We start from the raw sequence: 16,882 nt of genomic DNA on the forward strand, positions 1-16,882 counted from the left end.
GTCACTCCATTAGCTTGTAGGAGTAGTAGGCTGTAATTCTCTAGTGAACCAATCGCTGGAAGAGAACACAATACAGACACTCCCTGCATGTTACACAGTCTGAACAGATTATTTATTCTGCCTTCCTAGAGAAATGAGACCATATTATGACGACATTTGGGGATGGAAGAGGGGTAAAAAATGGCTCAGATTTGGAGATCGGATGGGAAAGCAGTGAACTCCTTAATTAAAAGTGAGGGTAGAATACTCTGGTTCCTGGGGGCCGGCACCCTCACTAAACAAAGCTAAGAAGAAAACATATCCAAAATGGTAGTATCACAGTGTGAGGCAGCATGGTTCAGTGAACAGGGCACTGGAGTAAGAGTCAGGAGACCTGGATTTTCTTTCTGGTTACACAATAATAGTAAGAGTGGATTGTTTTGCAAATATTTATTTTCAATCTTCTAAATACAGTGGCTGAGTTCTCTGTCCTGAGAAACAAGCTGCATGGCAGAAATTCTGATAGATCTTACCTGCTGCCATTTGCTTGTCCCTTTGTTTGTTGTAGACAGAACCCCAAGGGAAGCAGAGGTTCTAGTCTAGCAGATGAGGATTGGGACTGTGCATCAAGAAGTCTCTCCCATAGAGAAAGCTGCTAATAATCTTAGCCCTTTCAGTGATGGAATGTTGCAATGTGTCCCCATTCTGGAAAGCTGCTCTTTTGGCTGAAAAAAGATCCTTACCCATGGGTCAGTTAATAAAAGTAATTAAATATATCTCACAGCTAAATGCTTTCCCTAAGTGGGCACCATATTTCATCTTGTCATCTTTCCTGGCCCAGTTAGAAGTGGAAATAAAACACAGCACAGAACAGGAGAAAATCTGCAACATGTTTGATGTATCTGGAGGAATATTAGTACGGTATATTCAGATCAGACTTAAGCCCACAAATGTGAGTTAAATCACAGTGAAGGTTTAAATTCTGTTTTAGATCATCCCCATGTCCTGATACTACCAGAGTTGTAACACAATGGGGTGGGGCACTGGAGAAAGCATGTTACATATCACATCTTGTTTGCTGCATTACTCAGACTTGTCTAATTACAGACTTTCTGCCTTCACTCTAAACACCCTCAGTTTTGTGGGTTTAAGTCACAATCCTTAATGTTGTTTAAAAGTGTTTTTTTTGTCTGAATTACCATTTTACGGTAGTATTAAACTTGGGTTTTGACATGTTAATAGCACTGGGTTATCACATGACAATTCTGCTATTAATATGCATAACCACTATATTTAGTCTGTTTTCCCAAAAGGAATTATTTACTTATCCACTGGAGCTATTATAGTCGATCAGGTAAATATATGCAGTATTTGGTTTGAGTACTAATTTTGAAAATGCACGGTATTTACCCACTATAGCTGCCTACTGTGTATATCCACATTGAGACTTTTTTCGAAAGTGCACAAGGGACTGTAAGAGAGTTATTGAATGCCTGCCACACATGCACATCCCATATTCAAGTCCCTGCTCTAATAAAATAAATAATAATGGTTCATTTACATTCTACAGCACCTATTGGCTGAGACTGTCAGGTGTATTTCCCTGAACCTTAGTCTGTCCCTCAGCTTCCCCATCAGTAACAGAGATAATATTATCTATCTACCGCACTGGGGAGTTCTGAAGATTTAATCCATTAAACTTCTGACTGTGCCTCTGTGCCCTGAGTTAGGGGTTCTCAACCTTTTTCTCTCTGAGCCCCCACAACTTGCTATAAAAACTCCATGGCCCACCAGTGTCACAACAACTGTTTTTCTGTATATAAAAGCCAGGGCTGGCATTAGGGGGTAGCAAGCAGGGCAATTGACTGGGACCCCATGCCACAGAGGTCCCCACAAAGCCAAGTTGCTCAGGCTTTCGCTTCAGCCCCAGGTGGCAGGGCTGGGAGCCCTGGGCTTCAGATCCACACTGCAAGGCTTCAGCTTTCTGCCCTGGGCCCCAGCAAGTCTAACACTGGCTCTGCTTGGCGGCCCCCCTGAAACCTGCTCGTGGCACCCTAGGGGACCCCAGACCCCTGGTTGAGAACCACTGCCCTATGTTATAAATGGGGATAATAATACCTATCAACCTTACTGCGGAGTTTTGACTATCCAGTGTGTTAAGTAAAGTGCTTTGAGATCCTCAGATGAAAAGCAATGGAGAAGAGGAAGAAGATATTTCAGGTTAATTCCACAGGAATGATTTACCTAAGTTAGCCTTACAACAAATCAGTGACAGAGGTGGGCTTTTAAAAGCCAGATATACACAAAGCAGAATCCAGCCACTGAGCTAATCTAACTCGGGCTCTGTAATATTCTGAGTTTCAAAGAAAGAGAGTAAAGCACTGTGATTCAATCCATCCTAGAAGACAGATGATCTGGAGTTTAAGGAAATCCTAAGGATTTGTATCTTTTTGGTCAAGCTTGCACACTGGGAAAGGTGGGATAACTTGGATGCAGGAGTGGGAAGAACAGTTTATTAACAGTATGAGACTGCAGACAGCCTAACATATGCTATCTGACAGGAAGCCTCCCAGAAGAAAGGAAGAAGAGTGACTGCTTCAGGGATGTGGTTAACTCCAGGCTGAGAGTTTAGAGGCATAAAAGAAACAAATTAGTAATTATATCTCAGCTATTATCCAAAGGCACAAGTAGGCACATGAGATTCCGGTAAGAAATTCCTTTTCAGAATAGCTTCATTACTGCATTCATTTGTAATGCGCCCATCACCATGATGTCTGGGTGCACATTGTGAGTTTAGATTAGGAACAAACATCATATTCTCAAGAACAAGGATTTAAAATACTCTGTGACCCCAATGGCAGCAGCCAAACTAATTGCCCTAAGAGGACCAAAGATACCACGTGCCAGGGGATTCTGAAATATGCATTAGCAGAAAACTGGAATACCAAGGTTTATCTCACATCATGGTCTAAGACTTTAGTTTTTTAACAAATTTTAAGCAGGTTGTAATATGGCTGAATTCTTCCCTCCGCCATTGCCAGTTCACACATATGATTCCTAATGTCATGCATGTGCTGTGTTATGAGTGGGTCTTTAACACATTTCTTCTGTTGCTATGCATACATGTGTGTGACCTGCCAGTATCTATGTGACTGACATAAGCCAGTTGTGCCCCTGCTATTCAAGAGGGATGACATATCAAAGTGCATGGTGCCAGATAAAAAAGGACCCACAGTCCTCCTCTGATATCAGCAGTAAGGTAGCAGGGGATAGCTGCCCAGATTTTCCCAGAATGCACTGACACTAATCTAGCTGTGCTATGTGGTTATTGTGAGCTGGTCAGCAAGGCCAACACATAGATGTGCTGGGAAAAATGGTATGTGCCCATGCCAATCACGTTAAGTGTTAGTGTATCAGATAAGTGTGTCAGGGCCTACTTACACTGAACATGGTTCTAGATGTAGTGTAGGCAAAGCTTTAAAACAGCTAGGCTCAGACATACATCAGGCAGGAGCAAATTCCAGAGGCAAATGCCTGCCACTGAGAATGTCCTGCCCCGCAGCAACAGCTTCATTATCTCATCCTCACTGGACTATTTCAAGCATTCAACATGTTATCCGTAACAGCACAGTTCACACAGAATCAGTGGAGGAGGGAGAAAGGAGGGTTAGAAAGAACTTTCTGCTTAAGGGAGTGAAAAAGCAGATCTCTTCGTCTACTTCCCTACATTTAATAAGGGCAAAATCATTTATCTTTCCTCACATAAATTGAACAGATACTGTCTCTCTCCTCAGGGCACTGAAACCCACAAGGGAAGGCCAGATTAGGCCTGTAGGACTGATGCAACCTCATGTGATGCATTACTTCATGGAGCAGTAAGTTAGCAACATGTTTTGTCGCAAAATATTTTCTATACAGTTTGTCTCACACAAACACACACACAAAACAAGTAACTGCCATGAGATTTGTGCTGATATTTCTGTGCTGCTGTCGCCTCTTTAGATGTAAGCACTGTGTCAGGCATTTCACAGATGAGATGGGGCCCCCTTCCTGCAAACATGCACTACGGCTGAATGTTAAGGATTGGCAGGATATTGGCAAAAGGGATAGTACAGCACAGGACAAGATGTGTAACACCATTTAATATATAGAAACAGATCCTTTTTATTTGAATGCTAGTTAAGTTCCTTTATTTTTTCTTTGACACTTCACTGCTTGCCATCATTCCTCATTTGGAGGACAGTCCTGTACTACTTTCCAAACAGAGAGCATATTGTTCTACATGTTCTATGGTTCCTGAATCACACTAATTTGTATTATTACATTTTTAATTTAGTGATTGATATGTTGGCTTTGAAAACTGACTGTCAGAATAATTCATATAGTAATAAAAAAAGTGCATGGCAGTTTTATTAATGCACCCTTAAAGAATAATGAAACCTTCAGTCTTGCTCTAATGAATTCTGGTGAAACATTTATGAATGATGCTCTTCATATGTGTCTGTTCCTCAGTTGGTGAAGGAGAAGGAAAATCAAACCCCCCCCCCCAGCCCAAATCCCAAATGATAAACTGGAAGCATTTTCTGAACTAATCCTCAGCTATTAAATTCTCATATGAGAAATGTCAGCTTCAAACTTCCACTTGTCCTCCCCAACCGCACCACACAGCGCATGATCAGTAAGGTATTTTCTTGCTTTTTAACACATGCAGGCAGAGTTACTTTAGGTTTTCTACATTCAAAGAGCAGCATTTCTGCCTGGCTTTTAATACTGTAAGAAGCAATATGTATGGACACAGGGCCTAAACCCAAAGCCCTACTTCAGGCACATTCTAGTTGCCTTCAATGGGTGCTTTCCCTAAGAAAGAAATTGCCTCTAATCCACATCCATGGGCACCACAGAGCCCATAAAACAGTGGAAATAGCATAGTTCATCTGAAAGGGAGATTTTCAGGACCCACGTGCAAGGAATGTACATATTCTGTTCACTGCAGAATATAGCTCCATAGGACCCCCTGTCTGGGATATGCAAAGAGCTTTTGTGGGAGGAGCATAGAAATATAGGACTGGAAGGGACCTTGAGAGGTCATCTAGCCCAATCCCCTGCACTAAGCCAGGACTAAGTATTATCTAAACCATCCCTGACAGATGACTATCCAACCTGTTCATAAAAACCTCCAATGACAGAGATTCAACAACCTCCCTTTCCTACTGTCTAACCCAGTTCTCCTTTGCTTGAATTTAAATCCATTACTTCTTGTCCTGTCCTCAAAGGATAAGGAGAACAATTTATCACCCTCCTCTTTATAACAACCTTCTATGTACTTGAAAACTGTTATCATGACCCCCCCTTCAGTATTCTCTTCTCCAGACTAAACAAACCCAGTGTTTTTTCAATCTTTCCGCATAGGTCAGGTTTTCTAGACCTTTAATCATGTCTTTTGCTCTCCTCTGGACTTTCTCCAATTTGTCCACATCTTTCCCAAAGTGGGGTGCACAGAATTAGATACAATATTCCAGCTGAGGTCTTATCAGTGCTGGGTATAGTGGAAGTATTACTTCTCCTGTCTTACTTACAACACCCTTGCTAATAGATCCCAGAATAATGTTTGCTTTTTTTTTTGCAACAGTATTACATTTTCTACAGTACTGCTTCTTAGGCAGCCATTACCCATTTTGTATTTGTGCAACTGATTATTCCTTCGTAAGTGTAGTATTTTGCATTTGTTCTTATTGAATTTCATCCTACTTATTTCAGACTATTTCTCCAGTTTGTCAGTATCATTTTGAATTCTAATCCTGTCCTCCAAAGTGCTCGCAGCCCCTCCAAACTTGGTATTGTCTGTAAACTTGATAAATGTACTCTTTATGCCAGTGGTTTTCAACCTGTGGTCCATGGACCCCTGGGGGTCTGCAGACCATGTCTAAGGGGTCTACGAAAAGTTGTCATTACCATAGAAAAGTAGTTTTCAACCTGTGGTCCGTGGACTGCTGGGGGTCCACAGACTATGTCTAAGATTTCCAAAGGGGCCCGGACCACCATTCAAAATTTTTAGGGGTCTTAAATGAACAAAGATTGTAAACCATTGCTCTATGCAAGTATCCAAATTATTTATGAAGATATTGAATAGAACTGTACCCAGGACATACCCCTGTGGATCCACAAGTCTTTGAATCCAAAAGTCTCAGAAAACTCAATATCCCATGTATTATTTTTTAAACAAACAAGCAAGCATTATGGACACCAAAGCTACGTCTGTACCTGTAGCTTCAGGTGCGATTCTAAGCTCAAGCAGAATTACTCATGATAACTTTTATTAAGCTTGTGTGCTAAAAATAGTATTGTAGCTACAGTAGCATGGCCTGTGGTGAGCAGTGACATGGGCTAGACTCCCCCTGTACAAACCCAGCTGGACCCTGTGGGATAAGGCGACCAGAGAGCAAATGTGAAAAATCGGGACGGGCTGGGGAGGAGGTAATGGAAGCCCATATAAGAAAAAGACCCAAAAATCAGGACTGTCCCTATAAAATAGGGACATCTGGTCACCCTACCGTGGGAAGGCTAGTGCGTACTGCCACTCACCTCTGCCAATGCTAACACAGCTACACTACTCCTTTTAGCACGCTAGCTCCATTAGAGCAAATGCAGGCATGTCTGTTTGAGCTGGGAATCACACCTCTAGCTTCCAGCGTAGCTGTGGCCTAACCATTGTCTGACTCACTTAATGACAAGTAGAGAGCGATGTTCTCGTTCTGTTGTTCCTGACCACCAAAAGAGAGGAAAACTGAACTGAGGCATTCAATTAAATCATCCAGTGATTACATTAAAGAAAATGATGGTCTTGTTATGGAAACCACTAAAACAAAAATTGCTATGTAAATACAACCACATCATTATAATGGCAAAAAAAAAAGAACCCAGTGTAACATGAGTATGTTATGCAATTTAAGAAATAAACATTTTACTGCTTTCCTTGGCTATGTTTGCAAATTGCTTTAAATAGAAAAAAAAAAGAAAAGAGGAATATAAACTAAAAAAAAGATGTGACAAAACATGGAAGAAGATTGACATTTTCAAAAGTGATTATTGATTTAGCATTACCAACGTGAGACACTGTAAGGAGGCCTGACTTTCAGATGATGGGGCCCAGCATTTTTGGAAAATCTGGCCTGTTTAAGGTGCCTCAGGTTGAGCACCCAAAATCATTAGCCACATTTGAAAATTTACAACAGGAGGCATAACTGTCTGATTAAATTAATGACAAAACTGCCACTGACTTCAATGAGAGAAGGATTTGGCCCTGAAAGTGGGAAAGTGATTTCATAGGAAGATAATAAAACAGATGTTGGTGCCGCACTTTAGCCAAAGATAACCAGTTTCAATGCAAACAAAGACTACTGAAATTTCCCCAAAATAGTAACTGATTCCAGAAAGTCTTACATATTCTGGCCCAGATCCTCAGCTGTGGACAAAGAGTGATAAGAAAAGCTCAGAAAAATGGAGTTCAAAGATGACATTAAGATACATTTGAGCTCCCCAGGTTGCCCCCTGCCCTAGTTTGCTCTCATTTGGACTAGCTGTCAAGGGCTACTCTGGCTCTTCACTATGGGAGGATCCCGCTACAATAAGATAAGTCTACCATGGGCAGCTCTGTTGGCTTTTTGGCTCTACTACAGCACAGGATCAAATCCAGAAAAGCTATTTGCTCCTTTTAAGACTGTGTAAATATACATGAAGAAAAAAAAGGCCACATATCCACACGTAAATGCATGCCATGTAAGGTTAAAGATCTGGAGTAAGGACCAGATCCTGCAGATGATGAATTCCTCCTGATATGAATGGGACTTATAGGCATTGACCACTTTTCAGGATTGGGGCCCTTTGTGCAAAATTCCAATGGAAAATCCACATTGCATTTTCTCAAAATTATTTAGCAGAGGTATCTCTATAATTGTGATATGTCATTTTAATCACAGATTCATAGAAATGTAGGGCTGGAAAGGACCTCAAGAGGTCATCTAGTCCAGCCCCTTGCACTGAGGCAGATCCCTGATAATGTGTTTTTCCAACCTGTTCTTAAAAATCTCCAGTGATTAGGACTGCACAACCTCCCTTGGAAGCCTATTCCAGTGCTTTACTATCCTTATAGTTAGAAAGTTTTTCCTGATATCTAACCTAAATCTCCCTCGCTGCAGATTAAGACCATTACTTCTTGTCCTACCTTCAGAGGACCTGGAGAACAATTGCTCACAGTCCTCTTAATAACAGCCCTTAACATAGTTGAAGATTGTTGTCAGGATTTGCCTCAGTCTTCTTTTCTCAAGATGAAGTTGACCAGTTTTAACCTTTCTTCATAGGTCAGGTTTTCTAAACCTTTTATCATGTTTGCTGCTTTCCTCTGGACTGTCTCCAATTTATCTACATTTTTTCTAAAGTATGGGGCCCATCATAATGCATCACAATTGCAGAAATACTTGGGTTAAATGCATTGTACTCCTGCCAGCTTAGAAACATAGGATGCAAATGGGGCAGTCGGTGAGATCTTGCTGGCTCTTTCAGTCTTTTTGGGACATTCCAGGCAGGGAGCTGTACACAACTGCAATATGGACCTGACCCAAAGCCCAGTGCAGTCAACCGAAAGGTTCCCATTGACCTCGATGGGACTTGGAGCTGGCACTAAGGCTTTGCAGACGTTGTGGTACAAATCCACACAAAACAATGCCCATTTTTCAGGGTATAGCACTATAACTGACACCAAGCTGAGTGGCCTTTAAGAGTCACAGGTCCACCTGCAGGGTGGGCGAGTAGCTGTCATGAAATATATATGGGAATGCCAGTTGACACAAACTGCTAGAAATTCTTCTTATATTGTATGTTTCCCTTTTTATATTGCAGTGTGTATTAGATTTGGTGTTTCCATTTTAGTGCAGCAAAGAAGAGGTCCAGTAAGTGCCTCAGCTTTAACATCACACAAGAAATTTCAGCTGGAAATTAGGTGGTTTTTAACCATTAAAGTGGTGAGGTTCTAGAACAGCTTTCCAGTAGGAATAGTGGGGGAAAGAAACCTAACCTGTTTTAAGATGGAGCTTGATAATTAATTATATGATGGGGTTGCATGTGATAGCAAAGGACTGGAGTTGATGACCAAGGAGGTCCTTTTCAGTCTGATGTTTTTATGTAGGAGCTTTAGACTTATCTCTGTATCCAAAAGTTCAGAGGTAGGCACAAAATCCTGACGGGGGTCTTTGGGCAATACCATACATCTATAAATAATCAAATATTGATCATTCTTATAGGTAATACTTGCAGCAGAACAGTAGTCTCAGTCGTTAGCTGAGTAACTCATCACAGCACTTTTAGAGCCAACATTTTTTAACTTAAAAACCACTGTCAATTTTAGGGGCCCTTAAAAGGTGCTTGACTGAGAGCCCTGTATTAATATATTTTGTTTACCTGCAGAACGGGTACAGTATAAGTGGTGCCAGTGTAAACTTCCCCACATCTAGGGGTGAGAGATTGGCCCACTCACTCTCCTGTTTTGACCATCAGGTAGTACCAGTTAAATTGGTAGTTTTGTGGAAGGGGCACATCCACTAGCAACTGGACTGACAACTCATTAAACACAGGGTCAAGCAGCTATCAGGTAACTTAATTTATGTGATTATAGAATCACAGAATATCAGGGTTGGAAGGGACTTCAGGAGGTCATCTAGTCCAACCCCCTGCTCAAAGCAGGACCAATCCCCAACTAAATCATCCCAGCCAGGGCTTTGTCAAGCCGGACCTTAAAAACCTCTAAGGAAGGAGATTCTACCACCTCCCTTGGAAACCCATTCCTGGGCTTCACCACCCTCCTAGTGAAAAAGTTTTTCCTAATATCCAACCTAAACGTCCCCCACTGAAACTTGAGACCATTACTCCTTGTTCTGTCATCTGGCACCACTGAGAACAGTCTAGATCCATTCTCTCTGGAACCCCCTTTCAGGTAGTTATGTGATTGGCGTTCTAGAAGTGAAAGGTTCCATATTGCATTACCAATCCTCTTGGCCAGCCACTTACCCAGGAATTATGTGTTTCTTTCCCAACCCTTGCATCTTATATATAGGTCTCAATCTGGCTGCAAATCAGCACCACATCCATTTATTTTATCTGTCCTGAAGAAAAAAAAGAGCCTGATTCTCCTTTCACTTAAATCAGTTCCACACCAGCCTGACTCTATTGACTTGAAAGGCAGTTCATCCTAATTTACACCAACGAGAGAGGTGTTTCAGCTGAAATGCCTTTGTAGATGTGCAGTTTGATGCAGATCCAAAAAAGAGAAGAACTCTAGGATTCTCTTTTTGAGCAGGGGGTTGGACTAGATGCTATGATTTATGATGCTATGATTTATGATGCTATGATCTATGATTTTATGATTTTTACAGTGTGAACACATTAAGCATGTCTTCCCTCTGCATCCAGCACTTTCTCTCCAATAACCAGTGTGAAGGACAACAAAAGGGGAAGAATCAAACCTGATATACTGAGGTTCATTTTTAATTCTAGCGGAATTTATCTACTCCCTGCAAAAGAGGCAAGTCGCGTCATATCATGTCATCCACACGTATGTCTCTTATCTTCATACAGCAATTATTTTCTTCAAGCAGACAAAGGACTAAGGAAAAAGAACCAGACAAATCCAGCACTGCAGTTATTTTTCTGTGCTCCAATAGAATTAAGAGGACTACAGAGCTACTGTGGCATGCCAAAGATACATTTTGGTAGTGGCAAATACGGTCACATTTCAGGAAACATGTGCTAAACGTCGCTGTTTTTCAGCCGAAGAGCAGATACAAGCCCAACAACAAAACAAATATGAGAATAGAAATGGATGTACAACCCTGAAAGTATAAGAGACTCTCAGGAAATTTCATGCTTTGGGGAACTCAAATAAAAGAGAAAAAAACAGTTCCAAATTTCTAGGACTGTTTTGCAACACCATCAAGCCGAATTGCTTGAACAATAAGAGGATCTCTATACCTCAGGAGCCTCTCTGGGCCTGTGCTTTTCAACTTGTAAAACTTTTTGTGAACATGCAAGTTTAAGGCTGTCAAGCCCTGCCCGTTTTCAAAGCTTGCATGGGTGGATCTACAGTGACAGGTTATAATGGGGAGTATCATTTTGTAAACTTGGGAAAGCTGCAAGGGGAAATAAATCAAGAGGGAGACTTCCTTTTGTTACAGTTACTTTTGTGGTGCAGGGGAACAGAATAAATAAAATCATACAAACAAGGCTGAACTAGAAGAACATGAAATATGAATATCCCTTTCTTCTGCTCCTTTCTCACTCCACCTACAGCTTTTTCTTTAAGGAAAAACAGTCTCCTAAAAACCTAAGAATATTTCTGGTTTTCCCTAGTTAACTGCCATTATTATGGAAAGTGAGAAATAACTGTTGAAATAATAAACAAAACCAAGCTAAATCCCCTACAGCCAAACCTGTTCTATATAGGGACTTTGCTGTTATTATGCCTGGCGAGCAGAATAAATAATTTTAAAAAATAATTAAAAATGTTAATAATTAACAATCCCAAAGCACAGTACACTCTCCAGATAACAGGCTTCTTTTTATTCCAAAGTGCAAGTCCCAGTGTCCAAGCCAAGACAGACTAGAAATTCAAAGCACAGGACATTTATTGTATTTGATGGGAGAATAGGCCTGAGCATGGCAAATCCCATAGTCAAACAGAGCTCAGTGAAATCATCAAAATGCTACAGCAAAATTTAATTCTGAAAAGTGACTTTGCAGAAATGGCACCTTCTTATTGAACAGACCTACTCCCTGTGTATGTTCGGAGACAAAGCCATACCTGCTTAGTTTAGAGACAAAAGTAAATGTTCCCTACTTTTTGCTCCTCTTATCTCTGAAGAGACAATACATTTAGCGGCGAGGGAACTGGACTCCGCTCTCATCAACAGAATAATTAACTAAGATATGGAGTGGGTGGAGGTTCTTCATGAACATTTTTATCATTTTCAACCAGCTCATGATTCAATGTAGGGCCAAAAATCTGCCGACGTGACATATGCAACCCCAATGTCATCAAGCCACAATCAAATGCAGCCACCTCTGGGGTGGTATATGGTAATTGTTTTGCACCAATATCACCATACAGTAGTGTTTAGGAAGGAAAGTGATTACTTCTCTAACTGAAACTTCTGGGGAATTTGGTAGGTAAAATATAATCAGGGGATTTGGCCATGATTATGGGGTTAATATTGCAACTGTTTTTAAAAGTTCACGGGACTTTTTAGTGCTGAAAGTCAATTCAATTAACAGGAATGGCTGGTGCTCAGCACAGCTTGGGCTCAGGTCTGTAAGGTCAGATGTTTAAGTGCTCAGAACCCACAATTGGGGCTGGATTTTCAAAAAAGATCAGGTTCTAGCATCTCCCTATGGCCAGATTTTCAAAGGAGTTATACACCCAACATGTGCAACTCTTTTGAAAACCTGACTTCCCTGCTGTGGGTGTGTCAGGACCTTCTAAAGAGACCAGCCTCCATTACCTCAGTGGTCAAGTGGACCTTGACTTTACATCTGATTCTCACACAGCTCCTTATTCCTCTCTCATTCAGGGCAGAAATCCCAATGGAAGTGGAAGTTTTGCTTACATAAAAACTTATGATCTGGACCATGGAGGTTAAGTTATTCTACAATAATTGATTTATGGCAATTTCATAGCCTGGCTTGCTACCTTTTAAAAGCTTGCTAAATTTCAACACAGAGGCAAGAAAATGCAGATCCCCACAGAATCCGGGACTTCATTATTGCCTCTTGTTTTTTTAAACTAGTAATCTCAGAAATAGTAAAAAAGTTTATGTATATCCATTGACAAAGCTTTTGCTTTAGTGCAGTGTCAGTGCTTAGTGGAGCTTTAACGCCCGAGTTCAGGCATTCAGCTAGACTCTGTGCAGCACTGGAGAGGAAGACTTTTCCACGTGAGATGACAGATAAGACAAAGTAATTTTTAAAAAAAATCTGATCAGTGCAATAAATATTCACTACAAATAATCTCAGTGGTCCTCTCTTTATTCTGTGTTTCAAGGGATTTTCTTGGTTTTCACTCAATTCTTCTCAGAACCTTTTCATTTCTTTGTAACCAGCTTTTAAAGTCTGAAGATTTTCAGGTAAGTGGGCCCTATTATATCTTTCCTTCTCTCCTCTCCTCCAAACCTCCATTACAGGCACTACATTCCCGCCCAAGAAGATTTCAACAGGACTCCCTATTCCAACTGTCTGTGCTGTTTCCTACCTGACCAGAGAGGTGGCTCTTCAGCAACATGAAGTTCTCCCTTTCTCCCAGGAACTGAGCACGCTGTCTCTGAATCATTTACAGCAGCTGTGATCTGAGTTGGAAACTGGTATCATGGGAATCAAAGTGAGGTCTCTCTCATAGCAGTGCAGGGCATTGTGACAAGTCTGGCTGTTAAGCGTTAAATTCTGTCTTCTTACATGCATTTCTTCCCACATTTCAGTGGGGCAGCATGGTGATGGGTGTACATGAAAGTAGAATGTGCTCCTTTGTTATTTATATATTACGAAGCATTTGAAGCCAGGCAGTTATGAGAAGATGATTTTAGGTCACAGCCCACTTTTACTTGTGACTGAATCAACATAAATTTTAAAGAGAAACTACTGGGAATGTATTGTAGCAAGCAATCTCTGAGAAGGAGCAAATAGCTCTTTGTAAACAGCAAGGCTATCCCAAGGAGAAGACCAAACTGGGAACAGCCATGAATTACTGAAGTCTCTGGCCCACTTGCCTCATGTATGGCTCAATCTAACTGCACTGATGCCCAGTAATGCTCTTAACAGAAAGGAACCTTCTTCCCAACACACATTCTTCACCAACATAGGTCATACATGCATCTTGGCCACTGTAATAGGACATCCATTCCAATTCAGGGGGGATACTTTGGGGGAGAAACAGATTTCTTAGCTATGCAGGCACATTCCAATAAATCCTGCTACATGCTTATAGACAATAAAAGCAGTCTCACTGTAAGAACCAGCACTAGTAGGAGTTATTTTTAAATGATTGCTTTTAAAAGAAATGATGTTGATTTCCTGTCTCTATTTTTTTTAATATGTACACAATATAAATGGGGAGTATTTGGGTTGGTAGAGAAACCAAAGTGCCCCAAGTTTCCAAATCCAGGAAAGCAGTTGGGGTTTTTATTCTTTTCCTGACAAATCTATTGTGGTATGTGTTATCCAAAAAAGGCTCCAACTTATGCTCATGCGGTGCAAAGTGAATCAGAAGGGAGCTCATATGGATAGGAATCCCAGTTCACTGCACAAGCACATGCGAGCCAGCATTCCAGCTCTTACTTGTTTGTAGCTATTCTGTATTTCCAAAGAACATCATACTAGGTCTTGAAGGCAGCCAAAGGGCAAATTGTGTGTCCAGTCCAGTCCAGATCTGAGCAAGGCAGGAAGAAAAGGCTCTTAATTCAGTTTAGTTTGACTGTTCCAGCTGTTCACCAAAGTCATAGACTCCTCCCTTCTCAGCGCTCTTTGTAGCAGCAGGTTGAGGTGAAGGTAAAGAAGTAGATTCATAAGTATATGATGGTTAATATTAGCTGACATCAGGATCACCATCAACACATCATCCTCCCAGTTGCATACTCCCACATTCAATTAGTTAACATCATCTGCTACAATTGGCTCTGAAAAGAGAAGCTGTCAACATCCTCAACCACTCAGCAGTCTGGAGTGGATGTGGGAGACAAGACAGAGTCCCGAGAGCAGGTGGCTGTGGGTGCTGATATAAGTGTTATTACTTAACGCTCATATAATGCTTTCCATACATAGCTCGCAAGTCATTTCACTAATGGGAGAAAATGCTATTATTCCCAGTTTACAGATGGGGAAAGTGAGGCACAGCAGGGAAGGGGTTTGCCTGAGGCCACACAGCCATTCAGAGGCAGAGCCTTGAATGGGGAGATGAGTGGGCTGTAGTAAGTGCTGCTATATAATGTACATAAAATTGTTTATTTTAGTTTGTTTCCCTCTCTCTTTGCACGGCACTTGTCTTGTGAATTCTCTGGGGTAGGACCATGCTTTCCTCTGTGTGTGTACAGCATCTTGTATAATGCATCCTCTTTTACAGTCTGAGCATCTAGATGGACCAGTGAGACCAGGGTTATGTTCTACAAATCCTCACTTTTAATGTTCTGGCTTTGCAATCCCAAACTAAACCAGGGTTCTTTGGATCTACACTATATCCAAAGCATCAAGATTTGCTGCTTTTCTTCCCCAGAAAATGTACTTAGGTCCCATTATCACTTTAATAACACCCCATCCTCCCAATTAAGGCTGCTGGTCTAAACAGAGCCATTAGAAATTTGTCCATCAGTCACTTAAATTTAATATTGCCCTGAACTTGTCACTGCCAACTCCTTCCTTCTCTCCTAACAATTAATCTTTAAGGTGCCACTGGACTTTTTGTTGTTTTTGTGGATACAGACTAACACGGCTACCCCCCTGATACCAAGCCCCCTAGAGCTCAGATGCTTCTGTCACTTGCCCTGTGGGTTTCCTCTTCATCGGAGCCTCAATGCTCCCATTAGGTTTAATGAAGAGAGAGACCAAGAGCGGGAATGATGAGGGATACCCCCAAACTGCAGTTTAGAATGCCATTAAATAAGCGTTTCTTGGCCATGAGATGGGTGGCATTTATGAGGATTTTCTCATGATCTCTGAGCATGCTGTGGAAGCATTTTATTGGTGCAATTGAACTCGTTCTCTCTGTTCACAACTGCGGGTAAATCAGAAAGCAATTCCACTCCCTCTAATAAATAATCCTCCTGTGCCACAGGCTCAGGGCTCAAGCAACTCAGAATGCCCCTATCCCATCAAGGAAAAAGAAAAATCAGGACTGCCAGCAAATGCAAATCAAGCTGCTGTGTGCCAGATAGAAACAGCTGTATGAATTCCACTTCTTCTGAGGCGTCATCACATACCACATGCCAGTCACTGTAATTAGAGTGAGTTAGTAGGAAAACTCACTGTAGAGTTAGGAAACATGCAGTAATATGTATAAATAAAATATATTGCTTTCCTGTGCTCTTGTCTCTTCTAATCCCGGTTTTCTCTCTCCACAGAACAATAGCGGTACTGAATTCTGATGAAGCAATGTTTGGTTCAACCTCAGGCATTTTGTGAGGGGGTAGCAGTTAATTGATGCGAAAGTGTAGCACTTAACAGCATTGACTTTCTTGGCAGGGAGATGGCTGACTAAATAGCCAAGTTTGGGGTAAATGACAGTTTTTAACTGAAGATTTACTAGCATGTTTTATTTGGCTTTTCCTCATTACGTCTCAGATTCAGCAAAGCACATGCTTAACTCTAAGCCACTGTGAAGTCCACTGAAATCAACCGGACCACTCGCTTATGTGCTTTGCTAAATCAGGACCTAGAAGACTTCTATTCCTACTGTGAAATTAACAGCTATGGACAGGTCTGGACTGGGAGGAAATATAGTAATGAATGGTAACAACAGTAATTCATGGCTGTCCTGTCTGTAATATGAAGCAGCAGCAGTTGTACTGTATCATGTGACATAACAAAGACACTGTAATTCATATACTAGTTTATTTTTGCACTCTTGAACTATGCACCGTTCCAGAAAGTTACTGAACTAGGAAGAGAAAAATATTAATCCAACATTTCCCCCTCTCACTTCCTAGATCCAGAAGAGAATTAAGTGTTTATAAAGGTTTATACACTTTTAAAGCTCCTATTTTCGGATGCAACGGGGGGGGGGGGGGGGGATCCTTAGCAATAAACCAGGGATTTGCTGAATTATTTTTATGTACAGTAGATGCAGGCTTGACAGAACTCACGAGACAAAGCAAGATGG

The sequence above is a fragment of the Caretta caretta genome, chromosome 9 (genome assembly GCF_965140235.1).
Source record: "Caretta caretta isolate rCarCar2 chromosome 9, rCarCar1.hap1, whole genome shotgun sequence".
Lineage (NCBI taxonomy): Eukaryota > Metazoa > Chordata > Testudines > Cheloniidae > Caretta > Caretta caretta.